The sequence below is a fragment of the Marmota flaviventris genome, chromosome X (assembly GCF_047511675.1).
Source record: "Marmota flaviventris isolate mMarFla1 chromosome X, mMarFla1.hap1, whole genome shotgun sequence".
Classification (NCBI taxonomy): Eukaryota; Metazoa; Chordata; class Mammalia; order Rodentia; family Sciuridae; genus Marmota; species Marmota flaviventris.
Window position 1 is genome coordinate 99357620 of NC_092518.1, and position 23527 is coordinate 99381146.

Genomic DNA, 23527 nt, shown 5'->3' on the forward strand with positions numbered 1-23527 from the left:
TTTTTTTTTTTTTTGCACTATTGGGGATTGAACCATTGAACCCAGGGAACCCTACCACTGAATTACACTCCCAACCTCTTTATAATTTTTAAAATATTTGAGATGGGAGTCTTGCTAAGTTGCCCAGGCTGACCTTGGACTTGTGATCATCCTGTCTCAGCTTCCCCAGTAGCTGAGATTACAGGAGTATACCATCATACCTGGGCAATTGCTTTTTGTTTTTTTTTTTGTTTGTTTGTTTTGTTTTGGTTTTTTTTGTTGTTGTTGTTGTTTTTAACTGGGGTTTGAACCCAGGAGCACTTTATCACATCTACCCAGTCCTTTTTTTACTTTTTATTTTGAAACATGGTCTCGCTTAGTTGCTGAGGGCCTCACTGAGTTCCTAAGGCTGAACTCAAACTTGGAATCCTTTTGTCTCAGCCTCCTGAATTGCTAGGATCACAGGCATGTGCCTGGCCTATGTTTTTTTTTTTTTTTTTATGTTGAGTTTTGAGAAATCTTTATATATTCCAGATAGCAGTCCTTGATCAAATATGTGGTATAAAATATCCTAGTCTGGATAATCAAGGTCTTTGATAGAACAAAAGTATCTTGATAAGCCCAATTTAACAATATTTCCTTTCATAGGTTGTCTTTTTTTAATGTCATGTCTAAAAACTTTTCACCAAATCTTGCTCCTGAAGAATTTCTTCTTTTTTCCCCTCTTATGGTATTTAGGCCTATGATCCATTTTGAGTTAATTTTTGTAAAGTAAAAGATTTAGGTCAAAGTCTTTCTTCTTTTTTTATTTTGACCTGTGGTTGTCCAGCTGCTCTAGCACCATTCCTCCACTAATGGGCTTTTCTTTTTAATATGTTTTTAGTTGTAGATGGACACAATACCTTTATTTTATTTATTTATTTTTTTATGTGGTGCTAAGGATCGAACCCAGTGCCTCATACTTGCGACGCAAGTGCTCTACCACTGAGCCATAACCCCAGCCCCCACTAATGGGCTTCTTATTCCTTTCTACAAAATCAGTTGAAAATGGAATTAAGGGTATAGCTCAGTAGTAGAGCATATGTTTAATATGTACAAAACTTTGAATTCAATAACCAACCCAAAAAGAACAGAAAAGAAAAAGACAAAAATCCACAAAGCAAGCAGAAAGAAAGGGGAAAAGAAGTTGAAAGTATTTGTATAGATTTATTTCTAAGTTCTCTGTTCTACTGTTCCACCTGTCTGTTGCTCGCCAGTGTCACACTGGATTCCTATAGTTGCACCAGGTAGAGTCATTCCACCCACCTTATTTTTCAGTATGTTTTTGCTATTCTTAGGCTTGTTCCTGTCCACATACATTTTTAGAAAAAGCTTGTCAATAGCTATAAAATAAACTGTTCTGGGATCTTGAGAGGAATTGTGCTAATGAATTTGATTTTTGAAATTGCATATGTAATGTTAATAAAGTTAAAAAATGGTAATTCCATTAGGGAAGACAATTTAGTCTCTGATCTATACTGGGTCTTATTTTCTATAAGACTTATTTTTATAATTTGAACTGATACATGAAAACCTAATATTGTATATGGTACTATGTGATGTCTTGATACATGTGTACATTGTGTAATGTTCAAATCAGGATAAACATGTCTTCAACATTGATCATTTCTTAATTATAAAAACATTTAAAAATAAACTTTTAAAATTTTGAAGTTACTGAATGGTTAATTGACAGTGTTTCTTTAGATATAATTTGAATGTCATTTTTAATTGCCAAAATTGAAGTTTTTCAGAGGAATAACACATCTTTGATATAAAGGTCAAGTTCTAAAATCTCAGTTTTTATTTATTTATTAGTTATTGGTACTGGAGTTTGAACCTACAGTTACTTTCCCACTGAACTACATTGTAGCCCGTTTTAGTTTTTATTTTGTGATAGAGTCTCACTAAATTGCTGAGACTGGTCAGGAACTTGAGATCCTCCTGCCTCAGTCTCTTTAGCTGCTAAGATTATAGGCAGCCATGCCCGGCTCCTCCAAAATGTTTTTAAATTATACCATAGATTAGAAGCCAGGCAAGGTTGTGCATGACTATAATTCCAGCAACCTGGAAGGCTGAGACAAGAAGGATGGCAAGTTCAAGGCCAACCTCAGTAACTAAGCAAGATTCTGTCTCAAAAAGTTTTTAAAACTTGGAGGTTTGGGGCTGGGGATGTGGCTCAAGCAGTAACACGCTCACCTAGCATACGCAGGGCACTGGGTTCGATCCTCAGCACCACATAAAAATAAAATAAAGATGTTGTGTCCACCGAAAACTAAAAAATAAATATTAAAAAAATTCTCTCTCTCTTTAAAAAAAAATGGTGGTTTACTTCTGTAATTTTTAAAGACCACCCATTAAACTTCTAAGACTTTTTAATAAGACTCCTAAACCTATTATTCTGCCTAAGGAAAGTCTGGTTTATACCTTCTGTTGTCTCAAACTCATTTGCCAAAAAAATGAAATGGAATATGCTATTAAAGCATTGGGATTTGGGGTATTGGAGTTTGGGGTGTACTTGCTATATATTAATATAAATCAAAAGTTTTAAAATGAAAACACTTGTGTATTCTCATGCTTTGATTATTGATTCTGTAAAATGAAATCTTAAAAATTACCAAAAGCATCTGGTAAATCCCTTGACTTAAAGAACACTTGGAAATTTACTGTTGTGTTAAAAGAGGTGGAGGGGGGCTGTCAAACTGATTATGGCTGAAGAAGAACTGAAGAGAAAATGTCACCTTGTTGGTTTGGGGTGAGGGAAAACTAAATGACATCATGCTTTCATCTCTGTCCTGCTTTCTCAAGATAAAGCTTTTTCGCTGTTTTTTCCACCTAATGATTCAGAGTAGGAGGCATAAAACAAAACCTTCTGGTTCTTTTCCTATCCTGTTTATGTTCTAAATTGGCTTTTATTGCTTTAATAAAATATATCACTGTTGACCTATAACATTATGAATGTGGGATTAAGTGGTTAGACTTAAGAGAGCAGGAATAGGAAAATCACAGTCCAGATGTACTTCCCTAAGTACAGTTAGCAGAATTGCTTCTCCATAATGAAAACCTCCCTAAGTTACAGCCCATGGCTCTTGATATTATCATAGTATTATCATTATAGTGGTGTTTTCCAACACTAGCAACCTCCTAACTCTCTTTAGGTAATAGCTACAGCTCTAGTTAAACCTATCCCCCAATTGAAAAAAGTGTGTGTGTGTGTGTGTGTATATATTTATTTATTTATTTATTTATTTATTTATTTATTTATTTTTGGTATGAGTGATTGAGTCCAGGGGTGTTTAACCACTGAACCTTTTTATGTTTTGTTTTGAGATAAGGCCTCACTAAGTTGCTTAGGGCCTCACTAGGTTGCTAAGGCTAAAAAGTATAATTTAAAGAAGAATGTGGACTGGGCCAGTGGTAGAGCAGGCCCTAGGTTCCACCCCCAGACAAAGAAAACAGAATGATATAATGGTTCTCATCATAAAGAAATATGCAACTTTTTCTTCACATATAATTATTGCATTTTTGTATTTATCTGGTCTTTTTCTTTGTGGTGCTAGGGATGGAGCCTTGCTTCTACAGGCAAGTGCTATACCACTCAGCCATAGTCCCAGTCATTTATGTGGGCTTTTGAAAGCTCATTCTCTGAAGCGGTGAATTCTTAGAGCCAATGAGTCTAGAATAGTCTACCCTGTCAAAAGAACACAGCTATGGCTTTAGCCAATTTCTGAGGCAATAAGCTAGGAGAGGGAAGAGGTTGATTGCTCCTGTGCAAATGACATTTTGCCAACAATGTGATTTTTAGCAAGTGAAGATCACAAAAGCCTTCTGACTTGTGGCAGAATTCATTACAATGAGATTTTAGCTGTGCCCAGTAACAGATTGCCAAATAAAATACTGAACAAGCAAGACTGGTCAGTTACAATCCAGTGTCTAGTAATCTTAACCAACATAGTTTTATGTTTATGGATTCTACTCCATTCTCAAAGAAATATGAGGCATCTCAACAGAAATATAATAAATAAAATTTGCAAGGTGTCTCCCATATATTTGAGTGACAATGGCATATAACCATTTTATGAGACCATGGTATTTTTGCAGCCAATCTTACTGATAAATCTGCATTGTGTTCACAATTCTGTGTTGAGCCAGATTTAACAATGACTATTATGTGTAGAAAATAGCAACCATTGTTGCTGAACTAAACTCTCTCTGGAGAGTTAAAAAAAATTAAACTAATAAAGCTTTAATGGCAATGTAACCAAAGAAATTAACCTGAGAAATGTGATTAGATATAACATGGTACATTTGTTGAATTGTTACCTAGCAGAGGAACAATGTATGTATGATGACAGCTCACTTGTCTAAAGGGGTAATTCCAAATTGCATGTGCACACACGCACACACACACATTTCTAGCCAAATGTTTCTGTGAAAGGAATATGTGTGTGTGTGTGTGTGTGTGTGTTTACACATATTCAGAATGTATTCAGAAGAGATAGAAAGCAGGATGTTCCTGGCTAATTCTCAATGAAATGAAATTTATTTGAATTGTGCCTTGATAATGTGTATATGTGCTTCAGAGAATTACAGGGAAGAATTCCAATGACAGCGTACTTGGTAGTGGTTCTTGCAGTGACAATTGGTAATATTCAGGGTGTTTTATCAGACAATGACAAAACAGTTTTTCTCTGCGAACTTGTCTCTAATAATTGTAGAAGTCAGGAAATATTGCACATGCAAGTATATCTGAAACCATCCATGGATGCATTTAACACTTTGAAGTGATGGTAACATCTGGTAACAACTAGAAACCAGAATCTTAGGGGCTATGGCTTCATGTTACCACTTCATCTGAATTAGTCATTTAAAGGGGATTTTACATGTCTTCCTAAGAACTGACAAGGTTAATCTTGGACTAGGGCAGGCTGGCAGGAAATGCTAGAGCAGCTATTTCTTTTGAAGTTTTCTTTTGTTATTCCTTGTGAGGTCAAAAAGTTGTCATTTTAAAGTTTGAAATCTAAAGCAATAATGTCTTAACATCTAAGATGATTTTTCTTTTTTTTAATGTGGAAAGCTTGATTTGTTGAGTGGCTACTGCATGCCAGGCACTGTCATAGGTGTTAAAAATGGATTAATAAACAAAACAGACCAAAAATCACTGCCCTCGTAGAGCATAATAAATGTAAAAACTGTATATCAATTTAAAATTATTTAATGCTACCACTCAGATTTTAAAGACCATCATTGAATGAGTCTTGAGGACTTTTGTACACTTTATCTGGAGTTTGAATAAGGAAAATTTGACAATTTCAAATATAGGTCAAGAAACTAGCAACTGATAACTACAGTAAATATTTTCTTCTTTTATTCTCACTGTTACATATCATTTATCAGTGTTTTATTTAGATCACTTGAGAAACTGAGAAATATTACTGATTAAACTTATGGGTTTATTCTTTTTCTTTTAATATTTTTTAGTTGCCAATGGATTTTTCACTTTATTTGTTTGTTTATATGTGGTGCTGAGGATCGAATCCAGGGTCTCACACATGCCAGACAAGTGCTCTACCACTGAACCACAACCTCAGTCCCATGGATTTATTCTTTAGGATAGGTTTAATATATAGGGGGTGAAAGGACATGTTAGCCTCTAATGTGAAGGTATGGCATTTACAAATATATCTTCTGTCATTTGAAGACTTATAAAATCCTTAAATGTATTTAATGGTCACCCTGGAAAAATGAATGTATTGTTCATTTATTTTTGCCTATGTGAGTAGTACACGAGCTGACTCAAAGGAGATGACATGATGGTTCCTGTCCTGAAGTGAAATAAGATGACGGGTTGTGGTGGAAAAATGATGTGGTCATGCCCATATTTGCTCACATCTCTTGTTCGTTTCCTTTTATAGAGGAAACCCAAGGAGAGTCTCACTTCTTATTTTTTAAGTTTCCTTTTGGTCTTTTCGTTCTCATGCCAGTTTTCTTCTATTATTTCTTAAAATTCCATGATAATGAGTTATAATTTAGTTGGCTCAAGTTTGTGCTGATTTACAACTCAGTTGGCTCAAGCATAAGTACCCTTTAGAATGGTCATAGTGGAGGCATCATGCCTATTTTAAGGAATTAATGTTGATATGATTAGTATTCTGTGCTTATAATATTAACATGTATGGACGCAGCCATGCTGAGCCCCTTGAGGATATGAAAAGCATGTTTCTTAAACCCTTGTATTTCCTGATGCCTTTTGCAGAGTGGATGCTCAATCAGTACTTGTCTATTGAATAAATAAAGCCAGGAATTTTAGTTTTGCTTCCCAACATAGTTTTGTATAAAACAATTTTATGGAAGTGTTCAAACATACAAAGTAAAAGAGTATAGGCACCCTTACCCCAAGCTTTCATGATTATTAATTAATGTTTGATGTTCTTATTTCATCTTTGTCTCCCATTCTTTCTTTTTAACTGAGTACTGTGCATTGAGCCCAGTGACATTCTATCACTGAGCAACATCCCCAAGCCTTTTTAAATTTTATTTTGAGACAAAGTCTTGCTAAGTTGCTGAGGCTGGTCTCAAACTTGGGATCCTCCTGCCTCAGCTTCCCAAATAGCTGGTATTACAGGCATGTGAAACCATGCCTGCTCCTGTCCTGTCCTTTCCTCTTTCTTTTTTTTTTAATGATTTGCTTTAGAATAGTCCCCATATTATTTTATCTATAAATACTGTATACTTGGTTTTTAAATTTTTAACTTAGTAATAATTTTTGAATTGCCTACGGAGTTTTACTTTCAAAACTTTTCTGTGCTGCCTTTATGCCAGAAAAGGAAATTCTTAATGCTTATCAGAAGAAAAATCTTTATTTGATACAAATGAACTAGATGTTATTTTGTAACAAATGTTTCCTTTGTTAGTCTTTTTAATAAAATTTATTAAAAGGTTTTAAATTACACTGTCATGATCAAATCATGTCTTTGAATATGAACCCAATTCTCTCCAAAATATGCTCTGGAATAGATAAGTTTTTTAGTTTTCCCCTCAAAATTGATATTAATGACATGGTTTTACTTTTTGCAGCTTAACAGCACAGAGCTCAGCACAGAGCTCAGGTTAAAACCTAGATATGTAATTTTAATAATTTTATCCTTGGATTGAAAATTCGTGCTAAAACCTACATACCTTATTTCTTCATGTGTGTATTGAAGCATGGCGTATGCACCCATGGGGGTCAGAATTACTTTTTTGAGAAGATGTTTGTGTTATTAGCTTTCTTTACTGTGTTGACATTTGCACTGATGATGCAAAAGTGCTAGTACCTGCCAGGCACAGTTGTATACACCTGTAATCCCAGTGATTCAGGAGGGTGAGGCATGAGGATGAGGTTTGAGGCTGGTCTCAGCAACTTAGTGAGACCCTATCTCAAAACAAAATATAAAATGTGTAGAGGACTCAGTGGTAGAGCACCCCTGGGTTTTATCCCCAGTATTAAACAAAATAAAACAACAACAAAACTGCTAGTGCCTTAGCAAAGCCAAGACAGGGGCACCATTCTGTATTAATAATCATTGTATTTCTTAACACCATACCTTCACTGTTTGAAAAAAAAATCTATAACATGCATTTCAGTTACTAATATCCTAGATGAAGCAGGAAACATTAATTTTATTAATTCTGAACTCTCAGGTATGCATCTTTTAAAAATCCTACATCATGAGATTGGACCCACCCATATAGCATTTCCGCTACATGGTTGTCATGAGGAAACATACTTGTGCAATTGGTTAAGTTGTGAGCTGAACTAGTTGGTGCTTTAAAAAATTGAAAATCAATTTTCCTTGAAAGGTTCAAATAATTGAATATTCAGACCTGAATATTTGACAGATACTTTATCAAAAATGAACCAACTGTGCCTGTCATCTCAATAATGGAGAGGGCTTGTTGCCAATGATAAAATTAGAGCTTTCAAGCAAAAATTTAAATTTTTGGAAATTTGTATTGGCCATTAAGTAGTCTTTTTGGTATCCAAGACTTTTTTCCTTTGCGGAGGGTGTTGGGGATGGAACCCAGGGCCTAGTGCTTGCTAAGCAGTTGTTCAACCAGTGAGCTACATCCCCCACTCCATCAATACTTAGACTTTTCTAATGAGACTGATGGTATAATTAATAGAAAGTGATTTGTTAAATATTGTATAATGAAGTGTCGGCATTTGGATGATCTTTGTAACTTAGTGAAACAATCTTTTTCAAAGGACCAGTGCATGATGTAACAAAATCAAGGTGGGTAAAAAGTCCAAAGTTCAACTAGAACAAAGGATTTTAATGTAACAGAAATTTTTTTTTTAAAAAAATGAAATACAGCAGATTCCATATTGTAACCAACATTTTAAAAAACTACCACTTCTGGAGCTTTGGTGTAGTACTAAAAAATATCTGTAATTTTCTGGAAAGAGTTTTTAAATACTTCTTCCTTTTTTAAGAATGTATTTGTGGGAGGACAAGTTTTCTTCTTATATGCAAATCAAATCACATATTGTTATAGATTGAATGTGAAGCAGATATAAAAATTCAACTGTCTTGTGTTAAATTAAATAAGGTAAACAGTGCATAGCAAATGTCAACTAAGTGCAAAAATGTAAATAATGCTACTCTTAACTAAATTTATTATTGAAAATAGTTATTTTTTATAAAAAATATTATTTATGTTAGCAAGTAATGGACTTATTATGATTTTTTAAAAATTCTTTTAGTTGGTAGATGGGCACAAGACCTTTATGATTTTTATATTACTAAATACCAGGGCTGGGGATGTGGCTCAAGCTGTAGCGCGCTCGCTTGGCATGCGTGCAGCCCGGGTTCGATCCTCAGCACCACATACAAACAAAGATGTTGTGTCTGCCAAAAACTAAAAAATAAAATATTTTTTAAAAAATTACTAAATACCTTTAACATTTCCTAATTGTAATTTTTTTTTAAATGCTGGGACTGAATCCCAGGTCCTTGGGCATGATAGGCAAGTACTCTACTATTGAACCACATCCCCAGACCCTCCAGTTGTAATTTCTAATATGATAACTACATTGACAATGGTTTTGAATATATTAAAAAAAAAATAACTACATTGACAGATCCAGCTTGCCTATCAGAAAGCTCTTTGGAGTCTTCATGTCTTTAGGTCCAAAACTTTAAGAACTACTAGGTTAGCTGGAATTTCTTGTTATTTCTCTCCTTTCCTCTCCTGTCTTCATTTCTCTGCCCTTCTCCCTCTAAGCCTTCCTGTTCTCTCATACCTTTCCTCCTCTTTGAATGAGAGATCCTCAGGATAGAAAGGTGTAGAGCATATATCCCTTATGTCTTTGTATGTTTTTATTAACTGTGAACAAAACACAGATGTCATTTATCATGTTATTTATTTGTTTAGCGGTGCTGGGGGTCTAAATGGGGGTTTCACTCATGCTAGGCAAGTACTGTACCACTGAGCTATATCTCCAGCCCCAGATGTCTTTTTTTAAATATTTTTTTTAGTTGTAGTTGGACACAATACCTTTATTTTATTTATTTTTTTAATGTGGTGCTGAGGATCGAACCCAGTGCCTCGCACGTGCTAGGCTAGTGCTCTACCGCTGAGCCACAACCCCAGCCCCCCCCCCAGATGTCTTTTAAATCAGTCCCTGCCCCATGTGTTAACAAGTTTTAAAAATTCATAATTAAAATTGTCTTTATTTCAAACTTTTGTTTTTAATGCATTAGGACAAAGTAGATCATTCAATATACAATAATAATCCTATTTGATTTTCAACATTTGATTACTTTATTACACAAAGAGCTAATAAATACTCAGTATCTGGGGGATGTCCTTCAGAATATTGAAATTAAGATATTTTTGTGACTTATTTTTCTCCCCAAATGTGAAAAAAAAAAAAGATTACTGGGGCTCAGGTGTAGCTCAGGTTAAAGCACTTGCCTAAGGACATGCACAAAGCCCTGGGTTCATTGCTTAGCACTGGGGGGAAAAAAATGTTTACAGAAACCAGATCCACTTGATTGTTCAAATTGATACATCTGTGCAACAGGACGTTTGTATACTTAATATTGCTTCTAGTATAAATTTCTTAAACTTTCCAATATGGATCAAAATTACAGTAGCAATTTCCAGCATGTTAATTTGGCTCCTGCTTTGTATGTTAGATCTCTCTGCTTTGATGTTTCACTCACTGTGTTACTTATTAGTCTGCTTTGCTTTTTAAGTGACAAAGATAGGAAAATCCTGTTCCATGAAAGGAAAATAGATGATGTTGTGGTGTGTCATTAAACACACTGGGAGAGGCCTCCAGTGTACATGTCACACACGGAAAGAGCATACCTAGTGCTGGGTGTGGTGGAGAGCATGACGTTTGGATGAAAGTTTGAAGGAGACCTTAAAAATACTATGTCTGTGTTTCCTCTTCTAACTGCATATTGCAAGTCTCCTGCTCCTGTTTTGGGTGTGTCTCTTTCCAGCCCGAGGGGTGCATATGCCCATAGGTGTGTGTGAACTTCACGGTTTTGTTTGTCACAGCTGTTAGAGCTTGGTTTCCATTAGCTTTCCTTAGTATTCATTATGATGAATTTGGAATGCAACGTAAAAGTTGTTTTCATTCTGTGGCCTGCTTGTAAAAACGTAAAACTTATTACACAATCCTTGCCACCATCTTCTATTCCCAAGCCAATTTTCCTTACCAGTAGTAAAAACAGATTCTATAACACACGAAGTCACACACAATAGACATACACAAACACACTCCCCTCTACTCTCTGCACACCCACACACACCTCAGATGGTGAATGAGATAGACTTTTACAAAATGAGCCATAGATGAAAACTGGTCACACAGTTGATGTGGCAGAACTGTCCTTTAGGAAATGCCCTCCCCAAAATTTACTAAGTTTTTAAAACTGTGCCTTGTTTTCCCTTTTGTGGTGCTGGGGATGTACCCAGAGGTGCATACCTGCTAGACAAATACTGTACCACTGAGCTATACTCCCAAGTCAATTCAAAGGGAGTATCTATTCCTGTAACATTGACTACAATATTATGTAGTTGAAAACAATTCTGTCATGGTAAATAGACTTTGAAATCAGTGACTTGAAGTTGGTAGATTTTACTCTGATCAAAGATTAGCCTCTAGCCAGGAGTAGTGGCACATACCTATAACCCCAGCTACTTGGAAAGCTGAGGCAGTAGGATGGCAGATTGGAGGCCAGCCTGGGCAACTAAGCAAGACCCTGTCTCAAAATAAAATAAAATTAAAAGGACTGGGGAATGTAGCTCAGTGGTAAAGTGCCCCTAGGTTCAATCCCCAGTACTGCTGGGGTGGGGGGTGGTGGCAGGGGGAACCTTATGAGTTTGGAAAGTATATATGTTCCAGATGAACAAGAATGGGGAAGTTTAAAACATTTTTAAGTAGCCCTAGTGTAAGGACCTCTAAAACTTGTGCATGAAAATGAGAAAGTTTTCTTCTCAGAATATTTTTATGTTTAAAAATGTTAATTTCTTCAATGGTAATGCTACATCTCTGAAAAAGGTAGTTAAATAGCACTTGAGACAAAGCCATCTAAGTGGCTTGAGGTGACAGGTGTGGCTGAAGAAAAGGTAAGGCTGGGAAAAACCCAACATTTCTGGTCTAACATTGATACTGTCTTTTTACCTAAGGCAGTTGCTTATGTCCCAATTTTCTCTGCCTGCAAAATGCATGCTAATGCATACATATATAATCTTCCAGTTAGCTCAAAGTGCTTGGTAGCTCCTTACTACTTCCTATACTCTACCATGGCTGCAGGCAGACAGTGCTATGCTTATTGTACACATGAAGAAATTCAGAAAGTTGAAGAGGCTTCATTCACATAGTGAGTCAGCAATCAATAAAGACAGATGGAAAAACATGTCCTCTGGCTCCTGCTGCTATGTTCCTTCTGTTCTGGATTGTGTCGCTTTTTGATATTTCATGTGGTTTTAGTGTTTGGTGCAATAAATTAAAGTACTTCCATTAAGGAGACGAGATGTAATCCAGGGTCTGCTGGTGGTGGTTAGTGATGAGGACAGGAGAACACCGCCTGCTTCATAATGGAGACTGTCCAGGGAGGGCTTCTTTTCACATGTGAATGAACTGTGACTCGACTCCATATGCCAAGAAGCCAGTATATCATAAATAAGATGCATTACCTTGTTTTATATTTTATAAAAGACTGAGTATCTATTATCTCACTTTTTCCATTTGCAGAGGTAGACAGAGTAGATTGTAGTATTATGCTTTACTCCAGACAGATTATAATAATATCTGCCACTTACTGAGCACCTTCCTGGACCCAGATGCTCTCATGTACATATATCTTCTTTTTGATCATCATGGCAGCCTTCTGAAGTTATGTGGAATTAGCTCCATTGTTGCCAGGTGTGGTAGTACATGCCTATAATCCCAGAAGCTTGAGAAGTTAAGGCAGGAGGATCACAAGTTTGAGGCCAACCTGGGCAACTTAGCGAGACCCTGTCTCTAGATAAAAAATAACAAAACGCTGGGGGGACTGGGGTTGTAGCTCAGCGGTAGAGCGCTTGCCTCATATGTGTGAGGCATTGTGTTCAATTCCCAGTACCACATATAAATAAGCAAAATAGGGTCTGGGCTGTGGCTGAGTGGGTAGAGCACTTTCTTGACATGTGTGAGGCACTGGATTCGAGTCTCAGCACCGCATATAAATAAATGAATAAAATAAAGGTCCATCAACATCTAAAAAAAAAAAACCCACATATTTTTAAAAATAAATAAATAAATAAATAAGCAGATTTTTAAAAAAAATATTTAAAAGGAGGGGGCTGGGGATGTAGCTTAATGCAAAGTGCCGCTAGGTTCAATCCCCAGTACTAAAATCAAACAAACAAACTTCTATTGCTAAAGAACATGGGGCTCAGAGAGGCTACGAAATTTGTTCCAGGTCACAGAGACTTGAAGTTTGTCAAATAGCTAAGACCTCAATGTTTCCGTTGTGCCACATTTCCTCTCAAAATTTTAACTTGTCCTGTGTCAGTGTATAGAAATGGTGTCCTGAGCCTAGTCCAGTACTCCCATTGATTTTTTTTTTCTTCACTTCCATAAAGGGTGTTCACAACTAACCAGTTGCTTAATTTAGCAATTCACTGATCAGATTGCTAGACAGTTTAAAAGCAAATTTTAATAAGAGCAGTTATCATATCATGTACTTACCATGTGCCAGGCTATAATCTAAATTTATGGCATATATTAAATCATTTAAGCCTCTCAACAATAACATAGTTACTATTAAATGAATTGGTATTGGGCTGGGGATGTGGCTCAAGCGGTAGTGCGCTCGCCTGGCATGCGTGCGTCCCGGGTTCGATCCTCAGCACCACATACAACCAAAGATGTTGTGTCCGCCGAAAACTAAAAAAATAAATATTAAAACACTCTCTCTCTCTCTCTCTCTCTCTCTCTCTCTCTCTCTCTCTCTCTTTAAAAAAATGAATTGGTATTGATTGGTTGATTGATATTGTTGTGCTGAGGATAGAACCCAGGGCCTCATGCCTGCTGGTCAAGTGGTCTACCACTGAGCTACATCCACTGCCTGAAATAGTTATTATTGTCATTATCCTGAATGAGGAAATGAGGCAGAAGAGTTTAAGCAACTTGCCCAAGGACACAACAGGTAGTAAATTGTGGAACCAGGATTTGAACCCAATCCAGCTCCAGAGCTCTTTACTTTGTAGTCCTGCTTCTCAATAGAAAATTACCCAGTTCAGAGAATATTGGCTTACTCCTATGTGCTATGAAAAAAATTTTTGTCAGAAAAAATGTAGTTCCTTCAGGAGCTTATATTTTCAATAAAAACCAAAATATACATAATTTTAAATAAATTCTTCAACAACCAGAATATGGAGTGTAAATGTTATATGTGGATCAAAATGAATCATGGAGAATATAAATGGTCTGAGACAGTTAACTTGCCTTTCTAAGTAATGTACTTGACTATGGTTGAGTGACTTGGGCACTAGGGAGAAGCTGTTCCATGCGTTCTAAAATAAGCAGGTTACTTGGCTACTGTTCAAACTCTAAATAGGTATATGGGTTGTAGCTATTTGACCTGAACCAACTTTAAATTCCCTTGGGTCCTTGTATGGTTTTAAAAGTGGAGCTGAAATGAAAAACTAAACTTTTCTCCTAGTGTCGTGATTAAGTTAGAATTTATTAAATCCATGGCAAAGGATCTCAAGGCCCACAGGAAGGGGATTCATATGTATTGTATCATTCTTTTGTCAGGGTGTTCTCCTTTGCTAGCAGGAAGTGTTGTGACTTGCTCTCTAAAGATGCAATTGTAAGAAGAATGTTGGGCTTCCAGATTGCCAGTTCTGGGCGTGGGAGAAGGTTCGTTCTATTAGTGCAGCGAGAAAGGAAACAGGTTTGCTCTCGTCGCAAAAGGGTAACTATTTTAATATTATTTTGTTAGGCTCTAACTTTTATATTACTAAATATTCAATCAGAAATTTACTTCTAAAAAAGGCTTAAAATTCCTATTATTTGGTGAACATTTGGAATCATTTTCTAAATAATATTTGCTCAAGTCAAATTTATTTTGAGTTTTTGAAGTTTGGAATCTGACCTGTTCTGTGTATATTCTGTTTTTTCCTTTAGTTTGGGAATATTCTAGTGACTTTGTATGTTCAAAAAATTGATTTAGAACTCCCTAGTTATACAGCCATATTAATGAAGTTAAATGCCCATCTTAAAGGATAGAAATTATTATCTGTGTTTTGGGGAGGAAGCAGGGAGGAGGCAGGATTTCAAATGCCTTTGATCCTTGTTAAATGGTTTTTCCAAATTCTGTGAAATAGAATTTGAGGTGTCTGTCATGATAGAACATGTTATGATTAGATTAATATTTTACTCTTACAAAATGACTTATGTCAAACAATTCTTATGTTTATGAAGTACAAAATACACAAAAGTCGCCGGTGATGAAATTTAGGTGGTATTACTATACCCTGGTAGTGATTTCCAGTGTCCATAGATTTACCAGGGTTTACCATCAGATAGAGTAAATAATTGTTTTAAGTTTTATTTCTCAAAATTTCTGGCAAAAAGGCAGGGTAGCTAGTTACATAGTAAATCCCAACTCTGAGTTAAGCGTCATTTCTCAGATTGGTTGTAATTAATATACCTATATGAAGTAAAAAGTGAAATCTGAAACATAAAAATCTAGTTTTTTCAGTTAAATACTGTATTTGAGAGGGTATGACACTGCAGGAGGCACTTTCAGTGTTGAATAGATAAGCTTTTTGCTTAGCTGGAAGTAGGAGCTGAAACTGTGTATGGTGATTTCTGAGTTGTAAGTCATAACATTTTATGATATTTTTGTTTTGAGTTGCAGCACACTAAATAATCTTGTGTGTGCATATACACACACATATACACCTCCCTAAGATTGCCCTGAGCCTCACTCAAGCTCAGTTAATTTTCACTAGAAAGAAAACTGGATATATTTCTCAGATGTGAAGGTTAAATAATTTCATTAGCAGATTTATTTTTCCATAATCTATTCAGATTTATTTTGGTCAGCATAAAAATGTATTTGGGAAATATGAAAGAGATTAAAGCTTTTAAAGGGGGTGTTCCCAGTCTAGGGTTGTGGCTCAGTGGTAGAGCACTTACCTAGCATGTGTGAGGCACTGGGTTCAATTCTGAGCACCACATAAAAAAGTAAATAAAATAAAAGTATTTTGTCCATCTATAACAATAAAAATATTAAAAGACGTGTGCCCCATTTCAATCCAAAGATTTAATATGAGCTTTAGCTTGGTAAAGATAGGAGAAGGAAAGGTATCTCTCTATTACATCTTTGAGTTTGATATATTTAGACCATTATTAAGACTTGCATTCAATATCTACAAAATTCTTACCTGGCAAGCACTTAAAGAATGCCTTCAATTGAAGTAAAATTAAATGTTTCTATTAATGGGAAAGTTATTTATCAACTTGTTTTAAATAGTCATTGAAGAGGAAAGGAAACTTTTACTTAAAATGGAATTATTTGATACTACTCCAGGAAATGACACAGGACTGGGCACCCTTTGGGGTTTGAGTGACTCATATGTATTAGTACCGAAAAAAAAAAGATCAATTAGAATCTAGCTTATACCTGATTCTGGGATAGAATAGAGGTACATCCAGAAAATTGAATTCATTTCTTTGTAGCTATATAGGGGTGAAATCATGGCACATATGGGGTTTACTTTAAAATAATTCAGAGAAGGAAGGAGAAAAAAAAAGGAGAGAGGACAGGAAGACAGATTAAGTGAAGCAGTTGTGGATAAATCCTAATAAAGGTAGAACCTGTGGTATATTAATGGGTACTTTTTTCTCTTATTATTATCTATTGAAAGTGTTCATAATACAAAACTTAAGCACAGCTTTAACTTGGAGCAATTCATATTTATTTGTATTAACTTTGTCTATAAATTGAAAGCCCATCAAAACATGATCGGTGCATGAAGTACAATATAGTAAAAGTGAAATGCACTCCATGTCTGCAAAAAGTTGTTGCTTTGTTTATTTTTTTGTTTGTTTATTGCAGTGCTGGGATTGAACCTAGGGCCTAGCACATGCTAGGCAAGTGCTCTACTACAGAGTGTATCCCTAGCCCCAGGAAAAATTGTTTCTAAACAGATCTTTGTTTGACTTTCAGCTAAATTCAAAGTACAGGTTATAAACATCTTAAAGAGTTTTGTAGTGTTTTGAAGTATTAAACAAGAGTAGATAGATAAGGCATGATAACAGGCCAATTGCATGTGAAGAATGTGAGAACATTATTATGTCTTGATGATATTTTTTCCTTTGGTACCAGGGATTAAACCCATGGGTACTTAACCACTGAGCCACATCCCAAGATCTTTTTATTGTTTATTTTGAGACAGGGTCTCACTAAGTTGCTTAGGGGCTTGCTAAATTGCTGAGGCTGGCTTTGAACTTGTGATCCTCTTGCCTCAGCCTCCCAAGCCACTGGAATTACAGACGTGTGCCACCACACCCAGCCATTTTTAAAGGTTTTTTTGTTTTGTTTTAATTTGAGACCTGTCTTGCTAAGTTGCTAAAGCTGACCTTGAAACTACAGATCCTCCTGTCTCAGTCTCCTAAGTTACTAGAATTACAGACATGCATCACTATGCCCAGGTCAAGCCTAGTATGCATATTTTAAAATAAATTTTTTAGCTGTAGATAGACATTATTTTCATGTGGTACTAAGGATTGAACCCAGTGCCTCAAACATGCTAGGCAAGTGCTGTACCACTGAGCTATGACCCCAGCCCTCAAGACTATGCATTTTAAAAACCATATAAGAAGCCAGGCATGGGATCACAAGTCTCGGGAGGCTGAGACAGGAAGATCACAGGTTCAAAGCCAGACTCAGCAAAAGCTAGGGACTAAGCAACTTGGTGAGACCCTGTCTCTAAATAAAATACAGAATAGGGCTGGGGATGTGGCTCAGTGGTCAAGTGCCCCTGAGTTCAATCCCCAGTACCAAAAAACAAACAAACAAAAAACACATGAGATAACTAGATAGCGTGCTTGATGTGTGGGTCTGCTCACCTGCCCTACTCACCCCCATCAAAATTTATTTATTCTACCAATATTCTACCAGTATTGTAGACCAAGATACAGAATCAAGTCAGATATCATCCCTGCTTTCAAGGAGCTCACAGACAACTGGAGGAGACAGAAGTAGATGGTCATCACACTGAAAGAGGCTACAGCAGCATGGGGAAGAGCAGATATTGGTTAGCAAAAACTATGATTCTATGATGTATTTCCTTTAAAATAATACAAACAGGAAACTTGAGATTTTTTAATTGGTTTTGTATATTATAGAAATAGGAAGAGAACAAAGATATTAAAAATATTATATTAAGCTATAACTCTGTGCATGACTTCACACATAAGAATCATCTCTGCTCCTTGGTCTTTCCAAAAAAAAAAACCTTTATAGGGACAGGTGCAGTGGTGCACACCTATGATCCCAGAAGCTCAGGAGGCTGAGGCAAGAGGCAAGTTCAAAGCCAGCCTCAGCTACTGGAGTGAGGCCCTGAGCAATTTAACAAGGCCCTGCCTCAAAATAAAACATAAAAAGGGGACTGGGCATGTGGCTCAGTGGTTAATCACCCCTGGGTTCAATCCTTGATCTAAAAAAATCTTTATAGATCTCTTGTGCATTTTCAGGGGGCTGTGAGGCAGCACACATGCAGGAGAGAACACTCTTCTTGACTTTTAATGGTAGAGTAGATGGGTGTATTGGTACATGCCTGTAATCCCAACTACTTGGTAGGCCCAGCAGGCGGATGAAGCAGGAGGATCACAAGTATGAGGCCAACTTGGAAACTTAGTGAGACCCTGGCTCAAAAAAAAAAAAAAAAAACTATTAAGGGCTGGCAGTGTATGTAAAATAAAATTACTAAAAGATCTAAGCATGAAAAATAACTTTGCTGAGCAAAGTTTGCTGTTTATGTGTTTGATATTGCTTTCATAGAAGTTTGTCCTCTGTGTTAACAACAAGTAATTTTTAATAATGTTAATGTGCTAGAATTAGTGAGCTGTAAAATTCTTCACCATTTCTTCTGTCCACTTTACTGCTCTACCAAGAGTCCATGTAAGTTTTCTAAAAGGAAGTAAATGAAACTCCAAGCCTCTTTCTTTGCTCCTTGAGAAAAATTCTGTGAGGAAAAAGAATCCTAAAATGAAAAGTAAACTACATAGATACTTGAGTGTTTGGTTATATTAAGACTAAGTTATTAGCACTGATACATTGGGAGTGGTTGTTCATAGTACTTAGCATTCAAGAGGATGAAATTAAGCAATGTTAAATATAATGACACAGAAGCTCGTCATATATAGGAATGAATGTGCCACAGAGAAGGGAAGCATTTGTGTGCTGCTTTTCTTTTTCTTAGTGCTTTGCTTCGATTTTTTTTTTAATTGTTTAAGTTGTCAATGGACCATTTTTTTATTTATTTATGTGATGCTGAGAATCGAACCCAATGCCTCACACATGTTAGGCAAACGTTCCACCACTGAGCCACCACCCCAGCCCTTCTTTTGTTTTTTCTATTCTTTTTCAAGGCCTTGTGGAGGCTAAGTATGCACTCTACCAATGGGTACACCCCACCTCCGAGTGCTTATTTTCAAAGACCATGGACTGTTTTACAGTCAGGGCCATTTTATAACAATATTTGTATGTTTTGTAGTACTGGGCATTGAACCCAGGGGTCTTCTACCATGCTACATCCCCAGCCCCATCCCTATTTTTTTTTTTTTTGAGACAGAATTTTGCTAAATTGCCCAGGCTGGCCTCCAACTTACAATCCTCCTGCCACAGCCTCATGAATTGCTGGGATTTTAGGCATGAGCCATTACACCTAGCCATACAAATGTTTGAAGAAACAACTTTTAGACCCCTGAATAGGCTTTGTTGAACCTATTGTGTATATTCTGTATGTTTCATACAATTCGTATTTGCTCTCAGTTAATGTTTAAGTTAATCCTTTATCCTTTAAATAATGAAAACAAATTTATATTAGCTAGAGAGGTCCCTGTCTACATTTTCTGGAAACTATTCTTATTTCTCAATATGGTCACATTTGCTAAGAGTTTTGGGAAACATTGTCACTTCTATTGTTATGGTAAGAGAAGTTAATTACTTCTTTTCCCATATATTCTTTTAGTTTTACATTTTATTCATTTAGTTTTACATCATAGCTCTGTCTTGAGCAAAGCCACTTAACTACTCCAGAAACTTGTTTCTTCCATATTATAATTTAGGTGATAAAGTCATGGGGCCCTGCAGACTTAGCTTTTCAATCATAATTTCTGTGATTACTGGATTTTGAGCATGCTGGGAATTACATTGTTTGAAATATTTTTAAAGTCAGGCCTTGTGTGTTTGGTTATGTTGAACATAACATGGGGGGAGTATGCAAGAGAAAGTTTAAACTCTGTTTTCAGAAACAATCTTAAAATAAGACTCAGCATGGAATTAGACAAGTATTTGTGTGCTGTCAGTGAAAGGATAGTTCTTTTTTATTGAGGAGGATTATTCTCTATGTCTAAGTCTGAGGATTTGTGTGGAGGAAGCAGATGAAATGAATCAAGGAGGATGATGGACATCCCAGCTAGACTCTCCTCTATTTATATAACTACAGGAGGAAGTCTATAATTAAATTGCTAAATTTCATGGCAAGATTCTATATTCTGTGGGATTTGAAGAGAAAGATCAGAGGGAGGTGGAATCATTGGGAAACCAGCTTTGGGAGAAGAGGAGGCTTCTGCCTAACCTTGAAGAGTGAGTCAAATTTGGATTGGCACAGAAGAAAATTTAAAAGGAGGGCATTTTAAGTGTGACAAGTAGATAAAGTGGGAGAGAAAAAAGAGGAAGAGGGCAGGATGAAACCAAAGGTGTCATTGAAGGACTTAACAGGACCTGTTGTAAACAAGACTTAAGATTAAAAGCTTCTTCTGAGTATTGTTGAAGAAAATATAAAACTGGTTAGGTGTGACTAGTTGGGAACACTCTAGAAGACTTGGAATATCAGGCAGAAACTAGGCAATTAATTTAGGCATGAGCAATTACAGCTTACTGAAAGGAGACTGGCATGATCAGATGGTTGTAAGTACTGTGGGCCATTCTTAATTCAAAATGTAATTATTGAGAATGCACTATTTATTTGTCTTGTAGTACTAGGAATTGAACTTGGGGTACTTTACCACTAAGCTACATATCCAGCCTATCACCTTTTTTTTTTTTTTTTAACTCTCCCCGCTCTTCCCCTCTCTGGTACTGCAGATTGAACCCAGGGCCTCGTAAATGTTAGGGAGGTGCTCTACCACTAAGCTATACTCCCAGCCCCCTTTAAATTTTGAGATAGGGTCTCTCTAAATTGCCCAAGCTGATCTCCAATTTGTGATCCTCCTGCCTCAGCCTCCTGAGTTCTGAAATTACAGGAGAGCACCAGTGGGCCTGTTTTGAATTTCTACTCTAATGAGTCTTGTTGGGGAAGTAAATTCATTCAATAAGTTGTTAAGGAGGCTCTCTAGGATAATGGTTCAAGAGTACTGACTTTGGTGTCAGGCCTGCATTTGAAACCTGGTCTGCTTTTTCTAACTGTGTAACGTTGACCAAGTTACTCATTGTCTAAACCTGTTGCTCTTCTGTAAAATACGAATAACATTATTACCAGGCTTGTGGATTTTTTTGGAGAAGTAATGTACATAAAGCATATAAAGGTTTTAGCATGGTTAGCAAATAAGTCATCTGTTACTGTTAGCTGCTATAATAAAAACTTAGAAGTGAGCCACAGAGTGTAGCTCAGTGGTAAAGCACTTGACTAGCATCTACAAGGGCCTGAGTTTGATCCCTGGCACTGCAAAACAAACAAAAAAAACCCCAACAACCTTACAAGTTTATGTTTTTATATTATCATATTAATTATTATTACCTGCTCTGTGCAGGCATTGTGATAGGGGATGGAAGTATGAGGATAAATGAGATACGGTCCCATCCATCAAAGAGCTTTGTGTAAGAGTATTAAGGTGCTATTCTTGTGACTGTACTTTCAAATTTCTTTTTAAATGGCACATGTGGTCTGACAGTGAAAGAAGATGTTTAAAATTGGAATGGTCTGAGATAATCCAGGGTTGTACAATGGAAGGAAACATACTCTTCTGTGAAAATTCTGGGAATAGAGGAATCTTATCTCTGTGGGGTCAATCTGAAGAGACTTTTTTGAAAGATGCTCTTGAAGAGTAGATAGAAGGGTGTGAAGAACATTCAACTAAAGAGAATCCACAGAGGAAGAGGAATGGAAGTGGGGAAATGCGTGGTATATTTGGGGAATAGGGTATCTTTCAAGTGTAGCATTCAAGGGTGCAGTCCATGTAATGGGAGGTGACATTGGAAAGATAAGCAGGTATCAACTCAGGAAAATTTAGGATACTAAAAACTGCTAAAGAGTTAGGGCTTCCTTTTGTATGGAACAATCATGAGATCTGATTTTTGGGAAGTTTGCAGCGGAAAGATTATATTCGAGGAAGACAGGACTAAAGGCAGATCAGCAGAAAGGCTTTTGGAGTCGACTAGACCTGAGGTGATAACACAATAAGATGGAAGAATCCCAGAGTTTGCAAAGGAAGAATCCAGAGGGATTGGTTCCTTGGTTCCATTTGTTCCTTATAGCCAAATCAGTCTCAGATTTACACAGCTGGAGACATAGGAAAATAGGGAAGTTGAAAGGGGGAAGTTGAAAGCGAGACCCAATTTGGCAGGAGGGAGGGTTGGCTGCGGGTGTAGCTTAGTGATAGGGTGCTTGCCCAGCATGCACAGGGCCCTGGGTTCCAGCCTCAGCACTGCAATAAACAAACATTTTAAAGAGAAGATAATGTGACATTAAGTTCAGTTGAATCCTCCTCACTGACTTTTCTTTTCCCTTGTTCCCTTCTGAGTTGAACTCTGACCTGCTGTAATTATGCCTGCCACTAACCCTAGGCACAAAACCCCAGCCACCCCATCTTTCTGTAGCTCTAGATACCATCTTCTGTTTCTGTTTCTGTGCCTAGAACACCTTCACACCAGTGATAGATATCTGAGAAAGTCTTCCCTGTGCTCTCAGATAAAGTTCAAAACTCTTCTTCTCAGAAAACATTCCCTGGCAACCACCACTCAGTTATATATGACTTTGATAGCACTAATATGATAACTTTGTTTATGCATCTGTTTCCCCTACTATAGAGTAAGCTTTTCCACAGAAAAGGGAATTTGGGCTGGGGTTGTGGCTTAGCAGTAGATCGCTTGTCTAGCACGTGCGAGGCCCTGGGTTCGGTCCTCAGCACTACATAAAAATAAACAAAATAAAGGTATGGTGTCCAACTACTTCTAAAAAATAAATATTTTAAAATACCTAACTAGCTATATGTACAGCACCCAACACAGTGCTCGCTCCATATTTAGCCTTTAATGAAGGCTTGATGAATATAGATGAAGAAGTGGATAAATGTGCTAGTCATTCAAGTTGAAATCTTCAAGAGTCATTAGAAACATAACACTAAGAACTTTAATAATTATACTAAGGGTAGGTGAGCTTTAGCCTACAGAATGTTACAGACGCATCTAACCTGGAAATAGTGCTATTGACCTACCTAACTTGAGAGGAGGCAGCACAGTAGTTTCTGTTGGTACAGGTAGGTATGTGAAGTGTGGGTGTTGCAAAAGCAGTACCTGTTTTGGATGAGAGAAGGTAACAAATCATACCCCTTCTTTGTTGCCCATTCTTGAATTGTTCACACGTAATGGTGGCTACATTGTTGGGTTATCCCCCCCCCTTCATAGTGAACTAATGTATTCTTCCATGTTTCATTCACCCTTTATTGCTTCATGATCTGAACTTTCAGTATGTATTACCCAATCTCTAATTTAAGTAATCAAGC

General features: G+C 36.7%; 1 protein-coding gene across 2 annotated transcripts in view; it reads left to right on the forward strand.

Moving 5' to 3' along the window:
* Pls3 (plastin 3) overlaps positions 1 to 23527 on the forward strand; it is an 84646-nt gene that overhangs the window by 16633 nt on the left and 44486 nt on the right. Inside the window, exon 1 of one of the 2 annotated variants that reach the window (XM_071606209.1) lies at positions 14382 to 14483. The exons of the other annotated variant lie outside the window; for it this stretch is intronic. The gene's annotated coding sequence lies outside the window, so the exon portion shown is untranslated. Of the gene's footprint in view, positions 1 to 14381; positions 14484 to 23527 lie in introns of those variants that run through there. 2 annotated transcript variants of the gene reach the window in all.